A 20,545-nucleotide genomic window follows, 5' to 3' on the forward strand; every position below is an offset into this window, starting at 1 on the left:
CTGGGAGTTGACATCACAATCTTCTGGTCTCCACTGTAAGACCTCAACTGATTATTGATTATTGTTTGCAGTTCGATTCACAGAGACAGCAGGGAAAAACTCCAACAGCCCGAAGAGTTGAAGCAGCTCTTTTCTGATCCACTCCCAAGCCTCGTTCTTCTCCTGCTGTAAAGTTAAATCCCAATATTTTAGCATGTCAGCAACATCAAGACACCTTTACATTAAACATCTTTCTGCCTCTGTCACAGTGTGTGTGAATGAGGGAAGATGAGTGTAGCCATTCGTAGGACGGGAAGGAGCACAGAAAGACGGCAGGCCAGAATCAAGTTCAATAACCTTCTTTATTTTGCTCTTTTCAGACGCAAAACACACTCAAGTCGTCTGACTGGGGAGAGAGCTCCCTTCCTCTGCTCTCTCGCTCTTTATATAGGGCGCGGTCACTGGGAAGACACACAAACACAGGTTAATTGACATCAGGTGTAGTGATTCTGCCACTTACCTTCCCTGACTCCGCCCTCCGGTCACAGACCAGCGCTTGACCACGCCCCCGCTGCCACAATGAGATAATTGCTGACCTTGTCATTCTCAGTGAGATCTCTTAGTCGTTTTAAGTACAAGGGCAATCTTTGTTCTTTTTCATTTTGTGCTCAAGCTGCATTAAAAGAAACAAACACATTCAGAGATATAGTAAGAGTACATTATGCTTGGATCACAGAGAAAGCATTGAGAAAAGGAGCACTCACACATGAGCATAGTCCGTTGGCCTGCAGATCCAGCATATGTAAGAAAGTGTCCAGCTTGTCCTTGTTCCAGGAGACAGAGTCTTCCTGTAAACGAGAGACCTCGTCCAGAGTCTGAACAATGAACCAGATCTGTTTCTCTGGCTGAGGAAGAAGGATGGAGATGAAGATGAAGGAAGAGTACACACAGGATTACAGGATCAGAACAACGATTTCTGTATGTGAACACCATCATTAATATATTAACCTGAGAATAGCTTTGGTTAAAGAACCAGTGATGCCAGTTATCCGGGATGGAGGAGTTGATGCTGATTTCCTCTCCCTGTTGGAACAAAGACAAGAGGATCCCAATGGTACATTTTCACATTTTGTTACACTGATAGATAGATAGATAGATAGATAGATAGATAGATAGATAGATAGATAGATAGATAGATAGATAGATAGATAGACCTCACCATTTCTCTAAGCAGTGCTAAACATGTCCCATGGTGCTGGTTGAATTTAAGATTGATCCATCGGCAGCTGAAGCCAGAGCTCACACTGCACAGAGTCCAAATGACACAAAGGTGCACCAAACCTAGAGACACTGTATTCCCAGTATACACATTCTACTTTCCTGTACAGCACACTGTTCCTCCTAATAAGACTGTGAAGTGCTCTACACTTTACTATCACCATCTTGTGCACTGTTAATACTCAGGATTTATAGGCAACAAGTGAGATACACAATGTAATGAAAGTTACACGAGTTGAAATTTCACTTTCTGATCTCATCTCATCTCATTATCTCTAGCCGCTTTATCCTGTTCTACAGGGTCGCAGGCAAGCTGGAGCCTATCCCAGCTGACTATGGGCGAAAGGCGGGGTACACCCTGGACAAGTTGCCAGGTCATCACAGGGCTGACACATAGACACAGACAACCATTCACACTCACATTCACACCTACGGTCAATTTAGAGTCACCAGTTAACCTAACCTGCATGTCTTTGGACTGTGGGGGAAACCAGAGCACCCGGAGGAAACCCATACGGACACGGGGAGAACATGCAAACTCCACACAGAAAGGCCCTCGCCGGCCCCGGGGCTCGAACCCGGACCTTCTTGCTGTGAGGCGATAGCGCTAACCACTACACCACCGTGCTGCCTGTATATGTTTATATTTATCTTCTCAGATTATCCTCTTTATTCATGAACTTAACTGTCTTAAATATTATTAATATTTTTTTTTATCTGAACTTGAGGTTATTCAGGTGACTTTCTCAACATCACCACTGATGACGACACTATGGGCGTGGCCAGATCCCGGCAGCGTCAGGAAAAGCATACTACGTCACTAAAAAGCGTTCCAAAGCAGTGTGACACCTCATTATCCGCACTACTTCTCCATACTATTTATTTGGTCTTCACGTCTTTCCCTGTGTGTGAGATTCACACCGGAGCTTGGAGGGAATTCCTACTGAAGAGTTGTGATGAAAGAGAAACAGAAAGCGCAGGACCTCAGACAGCGAGTGTGAAACACCACCGAAATGATGATGGACAATTTGACAGTTTGTTCATGAAGGTGAACGTTAAAACCGGAAACACGTGGGTAAGGTGAAGCCCACGCACAGATCTCATCTCATCTCATCTCATCTCATCATCTCTAGCCGCTTTATCCTTCTACAGGGTCACAGGCAAGCTGGAGCCTATCCCAGCTGACTACGGGCGAAAGGCGGGGTACACCCTGGACAAGTCGCCAGGTCATCACAGGGCTGACACATAGACACAGACAACCATTCACACTCACACCTACGGTCAATTTAGAGTCACCAGTTAACCTAACCTGCATGTCTTTGGACTGTGGGGGAAAACGGAGCACCCGGAGGAAACCCACGTGGACACGGGGAGAACATGCAAACTCCGCACAGAAAGGCCCTCGCCAACCCCAGGGCTCGAACCCAGGACCTTCTTGCTGTGAGGCGACAGCGCTAACCACTATACCACCGTGCCACCCCCCGCGCACAGATGTTGGAAAATATTCCATAATGAAGACATGTTTGGAGCCTGTTTGACATGTGCTCACAGATTTTAAAGATCACTTCTAGTTTTCTGCAGTTCCCTTCAATAAAACTCCAATAAAAACAATCTCAGTACCATCCAATAATAGTTTAATTCAGTGCCAGAACAGTAAATCCGTACAGGATCAAAATAAACACAAAAGGGAAGATGGCAGCGGAATAACAGACAATAAAAACACCAGAGAAAACAACCAGCAAATATTGAGTTTAACAATAAATATGACATGTTTCTAGAGCTTTTCTCTTCTTTAGAGTTTAACTGTAGTCCCATATTCAATCAGCTCCACTGTAAATAATTCAACATTAGATTTCAAGTCCATCCTTTTTCTTTTATGAAGATGAAAATTCCCAACAGACAGTAACACCACTGTAATGAGAAAGCAGTGTCTTTTTCCACATCAGTCTTCATAAAATAAAAAATAACGTCACCATCCTGTACATGGATTGTTTGTCCAGTTTTGCTTCTGATGAAATGTTCGCGATCAATCCACAACACATTCACATCGATACGATTAAAGAATAACTGATTAATTTCATTTTTCCAAGTTTAGAGAAGCAACAAAAATACAATAAAGAACACTTTATTTTTTTCCGAACATATATTTTACAGGACATACAGTGGTGCTTGAAAGTTTGTGAACCCTTTAGAATTTTCTATATTTCTGCATAAATATGACCTAAAACATCATCAGATTTTCACACAAGTCCTAAAAGTAGATAAAGAGAACCCAGTTAAACAAATGAGACAAAAATATTGTACTTGGTCATTTATTTATTGAGGAAAATGATCCAATATTACATAAATGTGAGTGGCAAAAGTATGTGAACCTTTGCTTTCAGTATCTGGTGTGACCCCCTTGTGCAGCAATAACTGCAATTAAACATTTCTGGTAACTGTTGATCAGTCCTGCACACGGGCTTTGAGGAATTTTAGCCCATTCCTCCATAGAGAACAGCTTCAACTCTGGGATGTTGGTGGGTTTCCTCACATGAACTGCTCGCTTCAGGTCCTTCCACAACATTTCGATTGGATTAAGGTCAGGACTTTGACTTGGCCATTCCAAAACATTCACTTTATTCTTCTTTAACCATTCTTTGGTAGAATGACTTGTGTGCTTAGGGTCGTTGTCTTGCTGCATGACCCACCTTTTTTTGAGATTCAGTTCATGGACAGATGTCCTGACATTTTCCTTTAGAATTCGCTGGTATAATTCAGAATTCATTGTTCCATCAATGATGGCAAGTTTTCCTGGTCCAGATGCAGCAAAACAGGCCCAAACCATGATACTACCACCACCATGTTTCACAGATAGGATAAGGTTCTTATGCTGGAATGCAGTGTTTTCCTTTCTCCAAACATAATGCTTCTCATTTAAACCACAAAGTTCTATTTTGGTCTCATCTGTCCATAAAACATTTTTACAATAGCCTTCTGGCTTGTCCATGTGATCTTTAGCAAACTGCAGATGAGCAGCAGTGTTCTTTTTGGAGAGCAGTGGCTTTCTCCTTGCAACCCTGCCATGCACACCGTTGTTGTTCAGTGTTCTTCTGATGGTGGAGTCATGAACATTAACATTAGCCAATGTGAGAGAGGCCTTCAGTTGCTTAGAAGTTACCCTGGGGTCCTTTGTGACTTCGCCGACTATTACACACCTTGCTCTTGGAGTGATCTTTGTTGGTCAACCACTCCTGGGGAGGGTAACAATGGTCTTGGATTTCCTCCAGTTGTACACAATCTGTCTGACTGTGGATTGGTGGAGTCCAAACTCTTTAGAGATGGTTTTGTAACCTTTTCCTGCCTGATGAGCATCAACAACACTTTTTCTGAGGTCCTCAGAAATCTCCTTTGTTCATGCCATAATACACTTCCACAACCATGTGTTGTGAAGATCAGACTTTGATAGATCCCTGTTCTTTAAATAAAACAGGGTGCCCACTCACCATTATCATCCCACTGATTGAAAACATCTGACTCTAATTTCACCTTCAAATTAACTGCTAATCCTAGAGGTTCACATACTTTTGCCATTCACAGATATGTAATATTGGATCATTTTCCTCAATAAATAAATGACCAAGTACAATATTTTTGTCTCATTTGTTTAACTGGGTTCTCTTTATCTACTTTTAGGACTTGTGTGAAAATCTGATGATGTTTTAGGTCATATTTATGCAGAAATATAGAAAATTCTAAAGGGTTCACAAACTTTCAAGCACCACTGTATATCCCGTGAAATGTCTGTTTGGGAAAAAAAAATGAGGTGTTCTGTATTGTAGTTTTGTTGCTTCTGTAAACTTGGAAAAAGGAAATTAATCAGTTATTCTCTAAAGAGTTTGGTGGAGTCCAAACTCTTTAGAGATGGTTTTGTAACCTTTTCCAGCCTGATGAGCATCAACAACGCTTTTTCTGAGGTCCTCTGAAATCTCCTTTGTTCGTGCCATGATACACTTCCACAAACATGTGTTGTGAAGATCAGACTTTGATAGATCCCTGTTCTTTAAATAAAATAGGGTGCCCACTCACACCTGATTGTCATCCCATTGATTGAAAACACCTGACTCTAATTTCACCTTCAAATTAACTGCCAATCCTAGAGATTCACATACTTTTGCCACTCACAGATGTTTAATATTGGATCATTTTCCTCAATAAATAAATGACCAAGTATAATATTTTTGTCTCATTTGTTTAACTGGGTTATTTTTATCTACTTTTAAGACTTGTGTGAAAATCTGATGTTGTTTTAGGTCATATTTATGCAGAAACATAGAAAATTCTATAGGATTCACAAACTTTCAAGCATCACTGTAACTTCTTCCACTGGATTACTAATATAATATTAGCCACAGCTTGTGTATTTTCTTCATATTACAGAATTTTATGATTAAAAAGATTTACATCAACCACGTTACATTACCCAAAGTTTTCCTGTTTGTATCTGTTTGTACATTTTTCAATTGTGATGTTTACTTCCCATGAACATATTTCATTTTTCAGAAGTTCATGTTGTGGTTAAACCCAACATTTATGCAGTTTCTGAGGAGCTGTAAAGTTTTCCCAGGTAGAGCATCAAAACCCCAGCACTCTTTGGGTGGGACTGGTAAACCAAATTTAACAAGAAATGACCTGTATGTCAGTAAGTAACCTTCTGTTCTTAAAAGCTGTTTAATGAAAATAAATTAATTCTCAAATTTTTAAAGGATATTGTTTTGCTTTAATATTGAACAAGCGTCTTGTTTCTAATCAAAAAAACCTGATGTAAGGGATTTTTTTTTTTAATTTTATGCTCAAAGAAGTTACTTGTAGAAGTTATACAGTTGTACCTGTAGTAGTTTAATGCCATGTGTAGTATGTTGAGCGGGTGGGTGGAGCACAGAAGTATGGTGGCCAGAACTGAGTTTCACAAAACTCTTTATTTGCAGCATTTCAGCTTTTTAACAAACTCCCAGTCACACAGACACACACACACCCATCAGTCGTCTAGTTGGGGAGCAAGCCTCTTCTCTCCTCTCCCCCTCCCTTTATACTCCATCCCTGCAACACACACACACACACACACACACACACACACACACACAAATTAACATCAGGTGTAATGACCTAGCCACTTACCTTCCCCGACCCCGCCCTCCATTCACAGACTGCTGCTTGGCCACGCCCCCACTGCCACATACCCCCACCGCCCGACTCAGGCCAGGGAGCCGTCCGGCCTGAAGCTGACTCCCCCCCCCCCCCCCCGATGGGACAGGAAGTCCGCCACCACCATCTGCGTCCCCGGCCTGTGGATCACCTCGAACTTAAATGGCTGGAGCTCGAGATACCAACGGGTGATCCGCGCATTGGCATCCTTCATGCGGTGGAGCCACTGGAGGGGCGCGTGGTCCGAACAGAGAGTGAAAGGGCGCCCCAGCAGGTAGTATCGGAGGGCGAGGACCGCCCACTTGATGGCGAGACACTCCTTTTCAATTGTGCTGTACTTGCTCTCGCGCATCGACAGCTTCCGGCTGATGTACAGCACCGGGCGCTCCTCACCCTCCACCTCCTGGGACAAAACGGCCCCCAGCCCCCTGTCCGATGCATCAGTCTGTAAAATAAAGGGGAGAGAGAAGTCAGGGGAGTGTAAAAGTGGCCCCCCACACAGTGCAGCTTTTACCTCCGAGAAGGCCTGCTGGCACTGCTCCGTCCACTGGACCGGATCTGGAGCCCCCTTTTTAGTGAGGTCAGTTAGCGGGCTGGTGACGTCCAAATAGTTAGATATAAACCTACGATAATAGCCAGCCAGCCCCAAGAACCGCTTCACCTCCTTTTTGGTCTTGGGCCTCGGGCAGGCCGCAATCACTGCAGTCTTGTTAATTTGGGGACGCACCTGCCCATGACCCAAGTGGAACCCCAGATACCGTACTTCCACCTGCCCAATCGCACACTTTTTTGGGTTAGCTGTGAGGCCCGCTCGCCTCAGCGACTTTAGAACAGCCCTCAGGTGTTCCAAGTGCCGCGGCCAATCATGACTATAGATTATTATGTCGTCTAGATAGGCGGCTGTGTAGGCAGCATGAGGGCGGAGGACCCTGTCCATAAGCCACTGGAACATAGCGGGCGCCCCAAACAACCCAAAGGGGAGCGTGACGAATTGGTGTAAACCAAACGGTGTGGAAAAGGCCGTTTTCTCTCGGGATAGAGGAGTCAAGGGGATCTGCCAATATCCCTTGGTTAGATCCAGTGTCGAATAAAAGCAAGCAGTGCCTAACCGATCAAGCAACTCATCAATGCGAGGCATTGGGTATGCGTCAAATTTAGACACCGCGTTGACCTTTCTATAGTCCACACAGAACCGGACCGACCCATCAGTCTTGGGAACCAGGACCACTGGGCTGCTCCAGTCACTGTGGGACTCCTCGATTATGCCCATTTCGAGCATGGCCTTGAGTTCATCCTGAACCACCTTTTTCTTGTGTTCGGGCAAGCGGTAAGGGCGGCTACGCACTACCACCCCCAGGGGCGTTTCAATGTGGTGTTCTATGAGGTGGGTACGACCCGGAAGGGGCAAAAACACGTCGGAAAATTCCTTCTGCAACCTGGCTACCTCCATGAGTTGGGTCGGCGAGAGGTGGTCTCCACAAGGGACCGGAGTAGTCCGCGATGTTATCTTTTTTACCTCCGGCCCCAGCTCCGCCTTCTCTGGGATGACCGACGCCAACGCCACGGGGACCCCCTCATTCCAGCATTTTAAAAGGTTGAGGTGGTATACTTGCAGTGCCCCGCCCCATCCGTTCGCTTTACCTCATAGTCGACGTCCCCGACTCGCCGTGTGACCTCGAAGGGCCCTTGCCACTTGGCGACTAATTTAGAACTCGACATGGGCAATAATACAAGTACTTTTTCTCCCGGCGTGAATTCTCTAAGGCGCGTGCCCCTGTCGTACAGCCGGCTTTGACGTTCTTGTGCCTGCCATAAATTCTCCTGTGTTAATTGTGTGAGAGTGTGGAGTTTTGCGCGCAGGTCAAGAACGTACTGGATTTCATTTTTACTCAGTGAAGGTCCTTCCTCCCAATTTTCCCGCAGCACATCCAGAATGCCACGCGGCTTATGCCCATATAATAATTCGAAGGGAGAAAACCCTGTGGAGGCTTGCGGGACCTCTCGTACTGCAAACAACAGGGGTTCGAGCCACTTATCCCAATTACGCGCATCTTCACTAACGAATTTCCGGATTATGTTTTTGAATGTCTGGTTGAATCGCTCTACTAATCCATCCATTTGTGGGTGATATACACTGGTGCGGATGGGCTTAATCCCCAGTAACCCATACAGCTCACGCAGTGTGCGTGACATAAACGAGATGCCTTGATCTGTCAGGATTTCTTTCGGAATCCCAACCCGGGAGATAACGCGGAATAGTGCTTCCACAATACTGCGTGCTGAGATATTGCGGAGAGGCACTGCCTCCAGATATCACGTTAAATAGTCCACCAGAACTAAAATAAAGTGATATCCCCGTGCTGACCGATCTAATGGCCCGACAAGATCCATCCCAATTCGCTCAAACAGGGTCTCGATTAGAGGAAGAGGGCGCAATGGCGCTTTTGGAGTGGCCGCAGGATTTACTAATTGGCATTCACGGCACGCCGCACACCACTGACGGACATCCCTGCGAATCCCAGGCCAATAGAACCGGGCCATTATTCGGGCTAGTGTTTTGTCTTGCCCCAAGTGTCCAGCCATGGGATTAAAGTGAGCCGCATGGAATGCGAGTTCCCTACGACTCTTTGGGATTAACAACTGGGTTACTCGTTCCTTGGTTTGAGTGTCCTGAGTCACTCGGTACAATCTATCTTTCATAATAGCAAAATAGGGGAAGGTTGGCGCTGCGCTCGGCTGAAGAGTTTGACCATCGATTACTCTCACTTGGTCAAACGCATGCCGCATAGTCTCGTCTCGCGACTGCTCTAACGGGAAATCCCCAAGGGAATCCCCGAGAGAGGGAGGAGGAGCGGAGTGCTCCTCACTCCGACGCGGTGTGATGGCTCTGTGACAGCTTCTCCAGCCAATGCCACACCAGGATCTTCCCGTGACCTACTAGGACAGGACCCACTGCGTGTTAAATATTCCATTAATTCTTTAAATCCCAGCCAATCAGTACCCAAGATCAACGAGTGGGTAAGACGAGGATTAACCGCCGCCTCCATTTTATGCGTTTGGCCCCGGAATAGAATATGGACAGACACTAGAAGGTAATGGTGAACATCCCCATGCACACCCAACACTTTCACCACTTGTGCTCCCCCCAATGCCTCGCCTTGCACCAGGCGTTTGTGAATTGAGGTCTGATTGCAACCAGAATCCACCAAAGCATGATATGTATCCCCTTGAATACTCACCGGTACGCAATACACTCCGGCCCGATCGGGGGCGGTTTCTGGTACGTCGGGGGTCCAGATGACAGCCCCCACCTCCCTTGCAGGGCTCTGATTCGGGAGACACTCCAATTACCCGCCATGCCAGCACACCGGCCCAGGCTTTCCCTCTGCACTGGTGTTATGGGTGTCACTCACCTGAGGGGGAGACAACACAGACACAGAAGAGGGAGATAGGAGGACACCACGGGTGCGACGGGCCGGCTGGGGAGGAGCCAGCCGCCTTCGTGGCAGGGGAACGGGGTAGGGAGGGGGACAAGAGACAGGAGAGAGAGAGGGAGAGAGAGAGGGGGAAGAGAAGCGAGGGGAGGTGCCTCGTCTGCCTGCCATCAGCGCCGCCTCCAGATGGTCCTCCGCCAGCTCGATGGCTCGTTCCAGTGACACCGGGTGGTGACACTGGACCCATTCCGCCATTCCTTCCAGAAGTTGAGAGATAAACTGCTCCAGTGCCACCAGATCGATGATCTCCTCGGCGTCGCAGTCTTCCGCCCTCAGCCACCGCCGGCAGGCATCCCGGAGTTGCTGGCCGAATGCAAACGGCCGGCTGACCTCCTCCAGTGTCAGCATCCGGAAGCGCTGATGGTGTTGCTCCAGGGAGCGGCCGAGCTGCTGCAGGATGGTTTTCCTCAGGTCGGCAAAGACCAGCCGGCTGTCAGCAGGGAGCTGCTGCGCTGCGAGCTGCACCTCGCCAGTTAGGAGCAGGAGAAGGCGTGCGGCCCGCTGCGCCAGCGGCCACCCCCATGCCTCAGCTGTTTGCCCAAAGAGAGCGAGGAATGCTTCCGGATCGTCCTGCGGTCCCATCTTCATGAGGGTGGTGGCAGTGGCGGCCGGCGGCCCTGCTGACGTGAGCCGGTGCCGGAACGCCTGGCGATCTTCCCGCTGAGCCAGCATCAAAGCTTCGAAGCGCTGCTGCTGCTCCTTCCGGAGGGTGATCAGCTCTTGATGCTGGTTCTGCTGGGCGGTAGCGAAGGCAAGGATGAGCTCCTTGAATGGGGAGGACTCCATGGAGCGGTTCCCTTCTGTGCGTCCCGGGTTTTGGCACCACTGTAGTATGTTGAGCGGGTGGGTGGAGCACAGAAGTACGGCGGCCAGAACTGAGTTTCACAAAACTCTTTATTTTCAGCTTTTTAAGAAACTCCCAGTCACACAGACACGCACACACCCATCAGTCATCTGGTTGGGGAGCGAGCCTCTTCTCACCTCTCCCCCTCCCTTTATACTCCATCCCTGCAACACACACACACACACACACAAATTAACATCAGGTGTAATGACCTAGCCACTTACCTTCCCCGACCCCGCCCTCCATTCACAGACTGCTGCTTGGCCATGCCCCCGCTGCCACACCATTAAAGAGAAAAAGTCTAATTCACCCATTAAATTACAAAGATATTTTGGGAATATGTTCCAGATTCTCTTCTTCTTTGATCAAATTAATTAGCCATTTTACTTCAAATGTGGTATTTAAAATAAAAAAATTTTCAAACGATGATTTTTTTTTCCACATGAAATGAAAGAGAAATTTAACCAGTTCCTGTTGTGTTTGGATAGATTTCAAGGCACAAGTATCACTTTACTGTCTGAGATATTCCTTTAGCTTCAGACAATAAAACCCTTAAAGTTAGCTCTCTTAATAACCACATATTAAGAATTTTACTTGTTCTGTCAATTATAGAATTAAAGTTCAATCAATCATTCATTCATTAATTTTCTATGTCACTTACCCATTGCGGGTCCCTGGGGAGCTGGAGCCATCCATCCATCCATCCATCCATCCATCCATCTATCCATCCATTATCTGTAGCCACTTACCCTGTACAGGGTCGCAGGCAAGCCAGAGCCAATCACAGCTAATTTTGGGCGAGAGACAGGGTTCACCCTGGACAGGTCGGCAGTCTATCGCAGGACTAACACAGAGAGAGAGGCAGTCATTCACACTCACATTCACACTTATGGGCAACTTTGAGTAGACAGTTGACCCAATCTGCATGTCTATGGACTGTGGGAGGAAACCGGAGCACCCGGAGGAAACCCACACAGGTACAGAGAGAACATGCAAACTCCACACAGAAAGGCCCTTGCTGGCTGCTGGGCTCGAACCTTCTTGCTGTGAGGCAACAGTGCTAACCACTACACCACCGTGCTGCCCCATGAAAAGAAATTCATTATCAAATTTTTAAAGGATATTGTTTTGCTTTAATATTGAACAAGCATCTTGTTTCTAATCAAAAAGTCCCTATGCAATGGATTTAAAAAAAAATTATGCTCAAAGAAGTTACTTGGAGAAGTTATACAGTTGTACCTGTTGTTGTTTAATGCGATGATTGCATTAAAGAGAAAAAGTCTAATTCACCCATTAAATTCTGAAGATATTTTGGGAATATATTCCAGATGGGGGGTGGCACGGTGGTGTAGTGGTTAGCGCTGTCGCCTCACAGCAAGGAGGTCCGGGTTCGAGCCCTGTGGCCAGCAAGGGACTTTCTGTGCGGAGTTTGCATGTTCTCCCCGTGTCCGCGTGGGTTTCCTCCGGGTGCTCCGGTTTCCCCCACAGTCCAAAGACATGCAGGTTAGGTTAACTGGTGACTCTAAATTGACTGTAGGTGTGAATGTGAGTGTGACTGGTTGTCTGTGTCTATGTGTCAGCCCTGTGATGACCTGGCGACTTGTCCAGGGTGTACCCCGCCTTTCGCCCATAGTCAGCTGGGATAGGCTCCAGCTTGCCTGCGACCCTGTAGAAGGATAAAGCGGCTAGAGATAATGAGATGAGATGAGATATTCCAGATGCTCTTCTTCTTTGATCAAATTAATTAGCCATTTTACTTCAAATGTGGTATTTAAAATAATAAAATTTTCAAATTATCTCATCTCATTATCTCTAGCCGCTTTATCCTGTCCCACAGGGTCACAGGCAAGCTGGAGCCTATCCCAGCTGACTACGGGCGAAAGGCAGGGTACACCCTGGACAAATCGCCAGGTCATCACAGGGCTGACACATAGACACAGACAACCATTCACACTCACAGTCCATTTAGAGTCGCCAGTTAACCTAACCTGCATGTCTTTGGACTGTGGGGGAGACCGGAGTACCCAGAGGAAACCCACATGGACACAGGGAGAACATGCAAACTCCGCACAGAAAGGCCCTTGCTGGCCACGGGGCTTGAACCCGGACCTCCTTGCTGTGAGGCGATGGCGCTAACCACTACACCACCGTGCCACCCTCCACATAAAATAAAAGAGAAATTTAACCAGTTCCTGTTGTGTTTGGAATCATTTCAAGGCACAAGTATCCGTTTACTGTCTGAGATATTCCTTTAGCTTCAGACAATAAGACCCTTAAAGTTAGCTCTCTCAATAACCACATATTAAGAATTTTACTTGTTCTGTCAATTATAGAATTAAAGTTCAATCAATCATTCATTCATTAATTTTCTATGTCACTTATCCATTGCGGGTCCCTGGGGAGCTGGAGCCATCCATCCATCCATCTATCCATCCATTACCTGTAGCCACTTACCCTGTACAGGGTCGCAGGCAAGCCAGAGCCAATCGCAGCTAATTTTGGGCGAGAGACAGGGTTCACCCTGGACAGGTCAGCAGTCTATCGCAGGACTAACACAGAGAGAGAGGCAGTCATTCACACTCACATTCACACTTATGGGCAACTTTGAGTAGACAGTTGACCCAATCTGCATGTCTTTGGACTGTGGGAGGAAACTGGAGCACCCGGAGGAAACCCACACAGGCACAGAGAGAACATGCAAACTCCACACAGAAAGGCCCTTGCTGGCTGCTAGGCTCGAACCTTCTTGCTGTGAGGAGACAGTGCTAACCACTACACCACCGTGTTGCCCCATGAAAAGAAATTCATTATCAAATTTTTAAAGGATATTGTTTTGCTTTAATATTGAACAAGCATCTTGTTTCTAATCAAGAAGTCCCTATGCAATGGATTTAAAAAAAAATTATGCTCAAAGAAGTTACTTGTAGAAGTTATACAGTTGTACCTGTTGTTGTTTAATGCAATGATTGCATTAAAGAGAAAAAGTCTAATTCATCCATTAAATTCTGAAGATATTTTGGGAATATATTCCAGATGGGGGGCGGCACGGTGGTGTAGTGGTTAGCGCTGTCGCCTCACAGCAAGGAGGTCCGGGTTCGAGCCCTGTGGCCGGCAAGGGCCTTTCTGTGCGGAGTTTGCATGTTCTCCCCGTGTCCGCGTGGGTTTCCTCCGGGTGCTCTGGTTTCCCCCACAGTCCAAAGACATGCAGGTTAGGTTAACTGGTGACTCTAAATTGACCGTAGGTGTGAATGTGAGTGTGAATGGTTGTCTGTGTCTATGTGTCAGCCCTGTGATGACCTGGCGACTTGTCCAGGGTGTACCCCGCCTTTCGCCCATAGTCAGCTGGGATAGGCTCCAGCTTGCCTGCGACCCTGTAGAAGGATAAAGCAGCTAGAGATAATGAGATGAGATGAGATATTCCAGATGCTCTTCTCCTTTGATCAAATTAATTAGCCATTTTACTTCAAAGGTGGTATTTAAAATAATAAAATTTTCAAATTATCTCATTATCTCTAGCCGCTTTATCCTGTCCCACAGGGTCGCAGGCAAGCTGGAGCCTATCCCAGCTGACTACGGGCGAAAGGCGGGGTACACCCTGGACAAGTCGCCAGGTCATCACAGGGCTGACACATAGACACAGACAACCATTCACACTCACATTCACGGTCCATTTAGAGTCGCCAGTTAACCTAACCTGCATGCCTTTGGACTGTGGGGGAAACCGGAGTACCCAGAGGAAACCCACATGGACACAGGGAGAACATGCAAACTCCACACAGAAAGGCCCTTGCCGGCCACGGCGCTCGAACCCGGACCTCCTTGCTGTGAGGCGACAGCGCTAACCACTACACCACCGTGTCACCCTCCACATAAAATAAAAGAGAAATTTAACCAGTTCCTGTTGTGTTTGGAATCATTTCAAGGCACAAGTATCCGTTTACTGTCTGAGATATTCCTTTAGCTTCAGACAATAAGACCCTTAAAGTTAGCTCTCTCAATAACCGCATATTAAGAATTTTACTTGTTCTGTCAATTATAGAATTAAAGTTCAATCATTCATTCATTTTCTATGTCACTAATCCATTGCGGGTCCCCGGGGAGCTGGAGCTGTTCACAGCTAATTTTGGGCGAGAGACAGGGTTCACCCTGGACACGTTGGCAGTCTATCGCAGGACTAACACAGAGAGAGAGGCAGTCATTCACACTCACATTCACACTTATGGGCAACTTTGAGTAGACAGTTGACCCAATCTGCATGGTCTTTGGACTGTGGGAGGAAACCGGAGCACCCGGAGGAAACCCACACAGGCACAGAAAGAACATGCAAACTCCACACAGAAAGGCCCCTTAAACATACATTCCATAAAACACATGGTTGATCATTCCAGAGATTTATCCTGAACTGGATATTACTTATGCTGAAGGACATTTTGATGTTATTTGATTCATTTTGACCTTGATCTCTGAAAATAAAGCATTCCTCTTATTTTTATTGTTAGTGGCATACATATTGATGACAACGAATTGAGACTGATCAGTATTGCAAAATGATTATCGATACACTTTAAGCATCTTTTTGACAGATAGCAGATTATTTGTTATTTAAACATTCCTTTGAGAATGGATAACCCCACTGATGCATCAGTATTATTGGGAAAACCGAACATCATTTCCTCACTGACTTCTCCAAAATTATACTTCTGCCAAAGAAGCTCAAGTTTCTTGAATAAAGTCACAGTCTGTAACAGTTCTTGTGAGTTGGGAATGAGGAACTGGGAGACAGGCTTGATGATCCAAGGTGCATTTTTATTTTTTGACACTTTCACTTTTCAGTGATTTACTTCTCACACAAACATGGTGCTGGGTAGCTCCTCTCTCTCTCTCTCTCTCTCTCTCTCTCTCTCTCTGTGTCTCATTACTGGCCACTGAAAGACACATAAGCCCCACATTAGAAGACAGTCAGTAATCAACCACAGGTGTAACTCATCACATTTTACCTGCAGGTTTCCTGGAAACTTTCTCAAGCAAAAATACTCCAAAGTCAGAGTTTGCAGAAAAGATAGACTTTTATTTTTTTCGCGGTACGGTTTCCATCAAATCGTGCACTCTGATTGGCTTGTGAGCAGTCCGGAATCCTACGATCCGGACCCCGGTTACAGACCTTTGGCGACTCACTCGTTCACAACAACAAAAAACATAGTAGCAATTTTTTGTCAACATTTATTTTCGCATTTCTCAGTATAATAGCATTAATTTTACAGCATGGATAGCCATAACGACAGTGTTCACAGCAAAACAATGCCACTGTATAACTGTGGTACACTTCTTACCATGTATCCTTAACTCAGGTGCAATATATGTATATAGGAATCATTATATATAAAATCACTTCATTTTGCTTTTATTTAAGTTATTGAACTTATTTAAATTTATTTTATTTTTATTTATTCTTTTTTAAAGACTATTTTATCTTCTATTTTTAGACATGTTTACTTCTTCCTTGATTCAGGAGCTTGGATGCAAATTTGAATTTCCCTCTGGGGATTAATAAAGTAATTATGATCTGATCTGATATGAAAGCGAGTTTTACTACCCTGATGAAGACGAAATAAAGGAAAACATTTCAGGAGAAAGCTGAAAACCTGTAACTGTTGCTAACGCCAAGCAAAAACATGGCTGAATCCTGAATTACTTAATTTTGTATAAATAGGGGACTACATAGGTGGCAAAATGTAGGTTTTTTTCCTGCCATGGAAGTGCACTTGTATACCGAGGAGGAAGCCATCTGCATTACAGCCGTGAATGAGGATTCAAAATGCCGGCTCGCCTTGGCTTTGTTTTCCCTTTCGGGCGCTCTCTTTTTCTGTTAGAATTTGGTAAAGAAAAAAATTAATATATTATTTACCAGCTTAAGGTTGGTCTGTATCGTGAAATACCGTGACCTCGGCCTTGAATACTGACCTCGGTCCAGAGGCCTCGGTCAGTATTTTCAAGACCTCAGTCACGGTATTTCATGATACGGACTGACCTTAAGCTGGTAAATATTTATTAAATCAATAACAAAAGCCAAGTCAGTGTGCAGAGTGATCCCCACTCAGTCATAGGGTTTCTCATTTTATACAGTTTCATAATAACACAGTTTATGCTCAGTAATCTCACTGGCTAACATCTCACCAAACCTCATTAACATTTTCTATTGGTCAGTACATCTCACGCTTCTCATATTTTTTATTGACCAAACATTCCAATACATGAATGCACAATTCAGGAAAAGTTAAAACGTGATTAGAAGTGATAAATCTTGAACAACACACTATTCAGTGTGTACAATACATGATTCAAAATGACTGGAGTCAAATCAGCATAAGATAAAGATTGATGCAGGCTGCAGGTGCAGAACTAACACCACACATAATGATGTGATGCTGAACGCAGAATTCACAACACACTGTGTTCATAATGCAGAATACATGATTCAAAATGACTTTGGCCAGACCAGCAGAACATAAGATAAAAAATGATGCAGGTGCACAGCTTTGCACAACACAAGAACAATACACGATACAGAATGACTTTGCAGAAAATTATATTTGGCAATAACTACCTTTCAGTAAGATCAGTCTCAATTTCCTTCCCATATTGACTTGTTTACTGTAAGTATGATCATTCATACATTTATTATTACTTTTAATAGAATCAACTTCATTTACTTTTAATAAGATCAAAATCATTGTTTTGTCCCCCTTTTTAAAAAGGGGGACTGGAGAATGTGTTCCAACTACAGGGGGATCGCACTTCTCAGCCTCCCCAGGAAAGCCTATGCTGGGGTGCTGGAGAGGACAGTCCGGCCGATAGTTGAACCTCGGATTCAGGAGGAACTATGCAGTTTTCATCCTGGTCGTGGAACACTGGAGCAGCTCTTTACCCTTGCAAGGGTACTGGGAGTTTGCCCAACTGGTCTACATGTTTTTTGTGGACCTGGAGAAGGCATAAGACCGTGTCCCTTGAGATGCCCTTTGGGGGTGCTTCAGGAGTATGGGGTTCGGGACCCACTGCTGTGGGCCTTTTGGACCCTGTATGACTGGAGCAGGAGTTTGGTTTGCATTGCCGGCAGTAAGTCGGACTTGTTCCCGGTGCATGAGGGACTCCAACAGGGCTGCCTTTTGTCACTGGTTCTGTTCACAACTTTTATGGACAGAATTTCTAGGCAGCGCCAAGGGGCGGAGGGTGTCCGGTTTGGTGGCATCAGGATCGCATCTCTGCTTTTTGTGGATGATGTGGTCCTGTTGGTTTCATCAGTCTGTGACCTGCAGCATGCGCTGGGATGGTTTGCAGCTAAGTGTGAAGCGGCTGGGATGAGGATCAGCACCTCCAAGTCCGTGGCCATGGCACTCAGCCGGAAATGGGTGGAGTGCCTACTTCAGGTCAGGGGGGAGTTACTACCTCAAGTGGAGGAGTTTAAGTATCTTGGGATCTTGTTCACGATTGAGGGTAGGGGGGAGTGGGAGTTGGACAGACGGATCGGGGCAGCGTCAGCAGTGATGCAGACGCTAAACCGGTCTGTTGTGGTAAAGAGAGAGCTGAGCCAAAAGGCAAAGCTATCAATTTCCTGGTCCATCTACATTCCCACCCTCACCTATGGTCACGAGCTGTGGGTAGTGACCGAAAGAACGAGATTGCAGATACAAACGGTCAAAATGAGTTTTCCCTGCAGGGTGGCTGGGCTCTCCCTTAGAGACAGGGTGAGAAGCTTGGTCATTCGGGAGAGACTCAGAGTAGAACCGCTGCTCCTCCACATTGAAAGGAGTTAGTTGAGGTGGTTCGTGCACCTTATTAGGATGCTCCCCGGACGCCTCCCAGGGGAGATTCTCTGGGCATGCCCCACCAGCAGGAGACCCCGGGGCAGTCACAGGACACGCTGGAGAGATTAAATCTCTCAGCTGGTCTGGGAACACCTCGGTATTCCCCCAGAAGAGCTGGTGGAGGTGGCCAGAGAGAGGGAAGTCTGGGTTGCTCTGCTTAGGCTGCTACCCCCGCGACCCGGACCCGTATAAACGGCAGGAAATGGATGGATGGATCACTGTTTTGTTTAATGTGAATAATTAATGAACATGATTGTGCATGTAGAGCCACTGCTCCTCCACATCGAGAGGAACCAGCTGAGGTGGCTCGGGCATCTTTTTCGGATGCCTCCTGGACGCCTCCCTGGGGAGGTGTTCCAGGCATGTCCCCCCGGGCGGAGGCCCCGGGGAAGACCCAGGACACGCTGGAGGGACTATGTCTCTCGGCTGGCCTGGGAACGCCTCGGTGTTCTTCCCGAGGAGCTGACCGAGGTGTCTGGGGAGAGAGAAGTTTGGGCTTCCATGCTTAGATTGCTGCCTCCGCGACCTGGTCCCGGATAAAGCGGAAGAAGACGAGACGAGACGAGACGAGATTGTGCATGTGATTATATATGAAAAACACCATAACATTTCTGTATTTTGGGAGAGTTATTGGATTTGCGAATAAGATGGAGATAAGCCAAACCATATTGATCAGTACCATATCTCTGTAACACTCTAAAATGGGCTGCACTGCTTGGAGCTCATTAATCTCATATGCTGATGTTTCTGTGTGATTACATCAATTTATACGTGTGTGGTTACATACGCATAAAAACACCAACACAGGTTCACCTGACGACTCGCCGTTCACAGCTGATTCTTGACCACGCCCCCGCTGCCGCAGTCTTTATCTTCTGTACAGTTCTCTTTAACTGATTTTTATATCTCTGGTAATAACAGGCCAAACAAAAATGGATATTGAATAAATAATTTACAATTTAGAACCAGTGGTGTAGTTAGAGGGTGGATTTCAGGTCTGAACCCACCTTGAATTATTTCTCAGGTCCAAATGCTTATTCACAGATGGTCACCTGAACACACACACACACACAGGAGAGCTCATTATACATACCATTTATGAATACCATTATGGTGCAATTACTGTACAAAAATGCTATTCAATCTCAAATACCGTATCATGTTTTGTGCAGCAATTGCGCTGTCATATTCATAAATGATCATCATTGTCATTATAATGATTGTAGCAATAGGACTGAGATTAGTTCGTCCCCTGCATGATTTTATTCACACTTCCACCAGACCTGGCATCATGTTCTGAAAGTAAAACTTCCTTAATTGTTTCTTGTGCTTTGTTGAACTTCACTGTAAAGTTAAAGTTGTTGTGGACATCATCTTTCAACACAATCATAGAAAATCCAGTATTTAGTAATAAATGAACAACACATACATGACTGAGGCATTTTTGGTTTAAAGATCATTTTTATTATGAGGCTTTCAACTAGCAGTGAAACTGTAACAATATCATTATACACATCGTCAATAATTTCATATATTTCTTATTCTCACAGTCCAAATGAATGAATAAACACATGCATATTAGATCTATAAATAAGATGGCTGAATTGTGATTTAAAAGATCTGTGCAACAAAGTTGGAACAACATTTCTTGTTCAGTGTTTCAAGCTGAATTAATAACAGAAATTATTCAGAAATAAAAAAAAAAAACCTAGGGATAACCATATCATGCTTTGTTTTGCAAGCTAGCTAGATGAATTAATTAATTAATACTTTAAAACTCTCCCAAATTACAAAAATTAAAAAGTAAAACATGATCACCCTTTTAACAACACAAACAGTTTTAAATAAAACAATTCAATAAAATTAAATAAATAGTGAGAGTAAACTGCATGTAACAGGTGAAA

Source organism: Neoarius graeffei, chromosome 14, assembly GCF_027579695.1.
Source record: "Neoarius graeffei isolate fNeoGra1 chromosome 14, fNeoGra1.pri, whole genome shotgun sequence".
NCBI lineage: Eukaryota > Metazoa > Chordata > Actinopteri > Siluriformes > Ariidae > Neoarius > Neoarius graeffei.